General features: G+C 47.0%; 2 non-coding genes across 2 annotated transcripts; both read right to left on the reverse strand.

Moving 5' to 3' along the window:
• Positions 1–5,629: 5,629 nt before the first annotated feature.
• Trnas-cga (transfer RNA serine (anticodon CGA)) lies at positions 5,630–5,704 on the reverse strand. The gene has a single exon. It is a non-coding gene; the product is annotated as a tRNA-Ser (tRNA).
• A 1,129-nt stretch (positions 5,705–6,833) lies between these two features.
• Positions 6,834–6,908, reverse strand: Trnal-caa (transfer RNA leucine (anticodon CAA)). The gene has a single exon. It is a non-coding gene; the product is annotated as a tRNA-Leu (tRNA).
• Positions 6,909–7,575: the final 667 nt, after the last annotated feature.

Raw genomic sequence — 7,575 nt, forward strand, 5'->3', positions numbered from 1 at the left:
CCTAACGTTCTAAAGAGAACAAGGGCGATCACCGACCGACATAGGCTGGGTCGTCCTCTGAAGGGTCTGGCGTCCCTTTGTGCAATTTCTGTCCCGAACTAAAAGCTTCTGTGACCATAGTGTCTGGAATGCATGTGTGTACGCCAGCCTCGAGTATTTCAACCATGGTGCACTTACTTGTTAATTGCATATCGTTTACATGAATTCATACAACACTTTATCTTATCGAGTTTGGGTTCGAATGCAGCGTCTTGATGTGCGGATTATGATTGTGAGGGCGGAATATGTAAGCAATGAAGGTCAGGAGACCACGACGTCTTACAACTTAATACAGTCTGATATCAAGATCAAGAAGAACACACACATTTCATGTTTATATCAACGTGAAGCTTATCAATCATGTTTAAAGCAACAACGTGTTATGCACTACTGTTTGTAGAATGTGAAACACTCAGACACAACGGTCTCCAACATGTAACGACCAGAGAATGTCTAGAACAGTAGAACCATAACAAGTTATTTACATGATGGAGGGGTGCATGTAGACCCAACAGCGCCATATTTTGTGTAACCGGATAAGTCAGTGTTACGCAACGCTGTCGGTGTGGAGTCGCCATATGAAGTAGAAACACGTATCCAAGTGCCACTTCGCCTCGCCAACATCCCAGGGTGGAATATCGGAAGATCAGTGCGTTCAAATGGGGCCGCTCGTACTGAGCACACTGCTTCAACAGTGACACGTATGAGGAACCAGTGGAGATAAGAGAGCTGTACTTAGTGCTGACGTGATGACTGGATGTTGTGTGATGTCCTTAGGTTAGTTAGGCTTAAGTAGTTCTAAGTTCTAGGGGATTGATGACCATACATGTTAAGTCCCGTAGTGCTCAGAGCCAGTCTTAGTGCCGACGGGATACTGAATGTAACAATGTGACCACAGTGTGAGATGGCGACCATATAGTCCACTTGGCCATGACGAAGAGAACAGGTTTGTCCGTAGTATTGGCATGAAGTTAATGCACTGCAGCGGGTGTGGACCTCTCTGCGTCGACGTTCTACATCATCTGTTGGGGGATGGTCTGGTTGCAACCATGCCATTGTGTTGGCTTCCATCAGCCAGAACTCATCAATGTCGCAGACTGGAATGGACTCGCGATCGCCGACACTGGCGCGTTGTGTGGCAAAGGTAGTTTTCAGATGAGTGTCGCTTCAAGTTGTTCTACAGTAACAGCTGCATACGCGTTCGTCGCTGCTGTGATGAATGCTGTCGGGAAGACTATTGTTGAGCGACATAGAGGACAAACATAGCTGTGATGGTTTGGGGTGCCATTTTCTGTAACACATGAGCACGCCTCAAATGTCTTGAGAGCAATGTGAACAGCTGCCACTACATCAGGGAGGTTTTACAGCCCGAGGCACTGCCACTAAAGCTGGCAGGGAGGTTTTACAGCCCGAGGCACTGCCACTAAAGCTGGCCATTCCACATGCCACATTTCTTCAGCACAACGTTCGGCCACATGTGACGAGGAATGGGCAAGCCTTCCAGGAAAACGACAGGTACGACTGATTCCCGACCTGCATGTTCGCCTGACATCTCACCCATCAAACATGTCTGCGATATGATCAATCCGCAGCTCGTTCGTTCAGGTCCTTCTGCATTCACAGTGAATGTACTTTGGACACAGCTGCAAACCACGTGGCAGAGCATTCCCCAGCAACATACTCTGGTGCTCATTGATTCCATGTCACGGCATCTAGTGGCTCTGATTGGAGCACATGTTGGCGCTACACCACACTGAATTTCCACAGTGACAGTGAGTGCAGGTTTTTAATGCTAATCATTTGTACAGCATGGCCGGTCGCGGTGGTCTCGCGGTTCTAGGCGCTCAGTCCGGAACCGTGCGACTGCTACGGTCGCAGGTTCGAATCCTGCCTCGGGCATGGATGTGTGTGATGTCCTTAGGTTAGTTAGGTTTAAGTAGTTCTAAGTTCTAGGGGACTGATGACCTAAGATGTTAAGTCCCATAGTGCTCAGAACCATTTGAACTATTTGAACCATTTGTACAGCATAATTTCCTTAATCGGTAGAATAAATTTCATTGTGATCACATCTCGCAGCCTTGGTATTTCAGTTTTTCAAAAAATATTCTATTTTGAAAATTTTGTGTTTTAGCTGTGTTTTCCCTAACATGTGTTAATACACAGGAGAAATGTCATGTTCTCACTATGAATACGGTACTTAACCATAATTTCCGGTTAACATGTAGTTTAGAAATTAGAAGCGTTGTTTCTTAGGAAGGTGAAGTGAGCCCAATAGTTTCTGCAAAGAAAAGAATTAAGAAAAGAACGACACAATTTGTTGTAAAGTTCTTAGGTGTGTGAGGAGGAAGTCCTTAAACATAGTTCCATAGTTCAAGTTAATATGCACAATTTTTACTAAATAGACACACAATTTCTACAAATCCGCCAGGGTAGCTGAGAGCGCTAATGCGCTGCTTCCTGGACTCTGGACTCGGGTAGGCGCGCCAGCCCCGGATCGAATCCGCCTGGCGGATTAACGATGAGGGCCGGTATGCCGGCCAGCCTGGATGTGGTTTTTAGGCGGTTTTCCACATCCCGCTAGGTGAATACTGGGCAGGTCCCCAAGTTCCGCCTCAGTTACACGACTGACAGACATTTGAAAACGTTCGCACTATTTCATGACTTACACTAGACGCAGATGGCTAGCTGGGGTACACTACTTCCTGCCTGGGGGCTTCGGGGTGGTGGCAGGAAGGGCATCCAGCCACCCTCTGCCATTATCACTGCCAAATCCGTACTAACAATGCTGAACCCGCGTTGGAGCGGTACAAAGGCCCCGAGAAAGAAAGAAAGAACATATAATGTCTACAGAGACGGGATGAATGTGCGTATCGGCATATCATGGGCTCAGGATGCTATCTACGAGACAAATCGACATCTTTGCTTTTATCGTAAAAGCACTAAAAGTGGAAATTGTGTGGTGTCAGGTGCGTAAGTGATAAAATTATGTGGTTGTTCTATGTAATCAATTTTATCAGGACTCCGCACCAGTGTATAATGGCTTACAGGTATGCTTTCAATACTGTTTCATCTAACATAAATGCAAATAAGCATAGTGGAATGCACTGTACTAAACAAAAGAATTACACAATGTCATCGAGAGGATATGAATTCGGACTAGAATACAAAAGAAACAAAAGACAAACTTGCATTGCGTTACATAACATTTTATTAGTTGAGGGTAAAGGTGGTTTCTTAAGTAGCAGTAGGGAGAAAATTAAACAGGCATTGCAGGTATTCTTTAAATGTCTGCATATAATTCAGTTTAGGTAATATAGTTAATAATGAAAATTAAATCATTCCAGACCTAATACGAGCCAATAGTGCAGAAAGTCATTGCACGTATGAAGGAAGGAAAGGCGTCTGGAAATGATGGTACTTCAATGGAAAAAGGTAACGCAGAAGGCAAAGCAATAGAAAAGGTGCTGGAGAAATTGTTTATAGAATGTCAGTGTAAGAAGAACTCAGAAATAGGAAAAATGTAGAAATTAACAGTCACAAGGGAGGAAACATAAAAATTATACAGAGGGCCAAGTGAAGACACTTCTTCGTGAAGTCGGAGTAGTTAATCGGAACCTGTGAAGCATCAACGACTCCTGTAAAAATATTATTACAATTAGGTCTTTTATTCACAGTGGTCAGAAGTCGTCGTTCTTCCATAACAGCCTCGGCTGTTAATTTCAGGGTGTGTTGCATTTCAGCTGACGTTCGTCGGGTCAGGTCGGCGGCTGCATCCCCGACGAGCACGGGCGCACGGGCGGCCGTTGCCAGCGGAATGGCTTTCTCACGCTGCGAAATCTACGATGACCCTTGATGACTTATCTGTGATGTACCTGGTGTTGTAGTAGTGTGATTGGTTGACCTCCTTCCTACCTCTGGTGGGTGTCAGCACCCAGAGGCGCCTGAGAGTTGAACAAGAATGTGAACCCAAAGAAGCCCTGTTTCTGGCTTCCGCGTCGTAACCAGTACTGGCAGTGCTCTGCTATGTGGTGTCGTTGGAAGGCAGTCAGTTACTCCACCAGTAGATGGTAGGCAGCGAGCAGTACGGAAATCATCAGGTTAGAGTACATCTGGTCCACACATTGTGCTGGAGCATCTAGGACATAGATTCACTGCAATATCGTAGTCATGGAATTTAGTGCTATTACTGTGAATTACGTCGATCACAATGATCAATTCACGACAAGAATTGAAGAGCTGGAGTATTTAAACGGAGCTAGCGTGAGGCAATGAAGCGAGGCTCGGTTCTTAATGACAGCTTATGTCCTCCTTATTCTGCTATATTCATTTAAAAGGCTTTAACTACTCTTACATTTCCTCGCTATGTGCTCTTGCGAAAATGCTGAAGCTCCTCGCAATATATATTTCGAGCAAATGAATATGCTTGTTTTGCTTCCTTTGGTTTTCTGTCACACTCTCCTTTCTGCCGAATGCGTATCCTAACTCGGCAGAGGGTGTCGTAACGAGTCGTCGACCTGAGCCACCTGCGACATACTGACTCGCTTCCTGCTTCCGCCTCTGTCATAACTAGGGTTTCCTGTGGCAATCTGAATGAATTTTAACACAATTTTCTCATTTATACCACTTTACTGTTCTGTGCTATAGCAATTATAAGCGTAACCGCCGCCTATCCCTAAGATAAATGATACTTTCCCAAAGTGTTACCAATGTTGTCATCAAGATTCTATTATAGACTAATAAGTCTGAATTAACCATTTTGTCCATTTTTCCGGGACTCACAGATTTTGAGATCAGTAACAGTAGTTGAAATAAGCCATTGACACATTAGTTCAAGATACGTTTAATATACAATGATGAACATTTACGTACAAGAAACTTGATTCATTAGATCAGGCGACAAGTTTCCATTGATCCATGACTCATTATCTCTGGTCCTCATCAGCTATAAACATAACTAAAGGTGAAACTTCCTGGCAGATTAAAACTGTGTGCCCGACCGAGACTCGAACTCGGGACCTTTGCCTTTCGCGGGCAAGTGCTCTACAAACTGAGCTACCGAAGCACGACTCACGCCCGGTACTCACAGCATTACTTCTGCCAGTACCTCGTCTCCTACCTTCCAAACTTTACAGAAGCTCTCCTGCGAACCTTGCAGAACTAGCACTCCTGAAAGAAAGGATATTGCGGAGACATGGCTTAGCCACAGCCTGGGGGATGTTTCCAGAATGAGATTTTCACTCTGCAGCGGAGTGTGCGCTGATATGAAACTTCCTGGCAGATTAAAACTGTGAGCCCGACCGAGACTCGAAGTCGGGACCTTTGCCTTTCGCGGGAAAGTGCTCTACCAACTGAGCTACCGAAGCACGACTCACGCCCGGTAGTCACAGCTTTACTTTTGCCAGTACCTCGTCTCCTACCTTCCAAACTTTACAGAAGCTCTCCTGCGAACCTTGCAGAACTAGCACTCCTGAAAGAAAGGATATTGCGGAGACATGGCTTAGCCACAGCCTGGGGGATGTTTCCAGAATGAGATTTTCACTCTGCAGCGGAGTGTGCGCTGATATGAAACTTCCTGGCAGATTAAAACTGTGTGCCCGACCGAGACTCGAACTCGGGACCTTTGCCTTTCGCGGGCAAGTGCTCTACCAACTGAGCTATCGAAGCACGACTCACGCCCGGTACTCACAGCTTTACTTCTGCCAGTACCTCGTCTCCTACCTTCCAAACTTTACAGAAGCTCTCCTGCGAACCTTGCAGAACTAGCACTCCTGAAAGAAAGGATATTGCGGAGACATGGCTTAGCCACAGCCTGGGGGATGTTTCCAGAATGAGATTTTCACTCTGCAGCGGAGTGTGCGCTGATATGCAACTTCCTGGCAGATTAAAACTGTGTGCCCGACCGAGACTCGAACTCGGGACCTTTGCCTTTCGCGGGCAAGTGCTCTACCAACTGAGCTACCGAAGCACGACTCACGCCCGGTACTCACAGCTTTACTTCTGCCAGTACCTCGTCTCCTACCTTCCAAACTTTACAGAAGCTCTCCTGCGAACCTTGCAGAACTAGCACTCCTGAAAGAAAGGATATTGCGGAGACATGGCTTAGCCACAGCCTGGGGGATGTTTCCAGAATGAGATTTTCACTCTGCAGCGGAGTGTGCGCTGATATGAAACTTCCTGGCAGATTAAAACTGTGTGCCCGACCGAGACTCGAAATCGGGACCTTTGCCTTTCGCGAGAAAGTGCTCTACCAACTGAGCTACCGAAGCACGACTCACACCCGGTACTCACAGCTTTACTTCTGCCAGTACCTCGTCTCCTACCTTCCAAACTTTACAGAAGCTCTCCTGCGAACCTTGCAGAACTAGCACTCCTGAAAGAAAGGATATTGCGGAGACATGGCTTAGCCACAGCCTGGGGGATGTTTCCAGAATGAGATTTTCACTCTGCAGCGGAGTGCGCGCTGATATGAAACTTCCTGGCAGATTAAAACTGTGTGCCCGACCGAGACTCGAACTCGGGACCTTTGCCTTTCGCGGGAAAGTGCTCTACCAACTGAGCTACCGAAGCACGACTCACGCCCGGTACTCACAGCTTTACTTCTGCCAGTACCTCGTCTCCTACCTTCCAAACTTTACAGAAGCTCTCCTGCGAACCTTGCAGAACTAGCACTCCTGAAAGAAAGGATATTGCGGAGACATGGCTTAGCCACAGCCTGGGGGATGTTTCCAGAATGAGATTTTCACTTTGCAGCGGAGTGTGCGCTGATATGAAACTTCCTGGCAGATTAAAACTGTGTGCCCGACCGAGACTCGAACTCGGGACCTTTGCCTTTTGCGGGCAAGTGCTCTACCAACTGAGCTACCGAAGCACGACTCACGCCCGGTACTCACAGCTTTACTTCTGCCAGTACCTCGTCTCCTACCTTCCAAACTTTACAGAAGCTCTCCTGCGAACCTTGCAGATCTAGCACTCCTGAAAGAAAGGATATTGCGGAGACATGGCTTAGCCACAGCCTGGGGGATGTTTCCAGAATGAGATTTTCACTCTGCAGCGGAGTGTGCGCTGATATGAAACTTCCTGGCAGATTAAAACTGTGTGCCCGACCGAGACTCAAACTCGGGACCTTTCCCTTTCGCGGGGAAGTGCTCTACCAACTGAGCTACCGAAGCACGACTCACGCCCGGTACTCACAGCTTTACTTCTGCCAGTACCTCGTCTCCTACCTTCCAAACTTTACAGTAGCTCTCCTGCGAACCTTGCAGAACTAGCACTCCTGAAAGAAAGGATATTGCGGAGACATGGCTTAGCCACAGCCTGGGGGATGTTTCCAGAATGAGATTTTCACTCTGCAGCGGAGTGTGCGCTGATATGAAACTTCCTGGCAGATTAAAACTGTGTGCCCGACCGAGACTCGAACTCGGGAAACGCAAAGGTAGGAGACGAGGTACTGGCAGAAGTAAAGCTGTGACTACCGTCCGTGAGTCGTGCTTCGGTAGCTCAGTTGGTAGAGCACTTGCCCGCGAAAGGCAAAGGTCC

This window comes from Schistocerca cancellata, chromosome 7 (assembly GCF_023864275.1).
Source record: "Schistocerca cancellata isolate TAMUIC-IGC-003103 chromosome 7, iqSchCanc2.1, whole genome shotgun sequence".
NCBI lineage: Eukaryota > Metazoa > Arthropoda > Insecta > Orthoptera > Acrididae > Schistocerca > Schistocerca cancellata.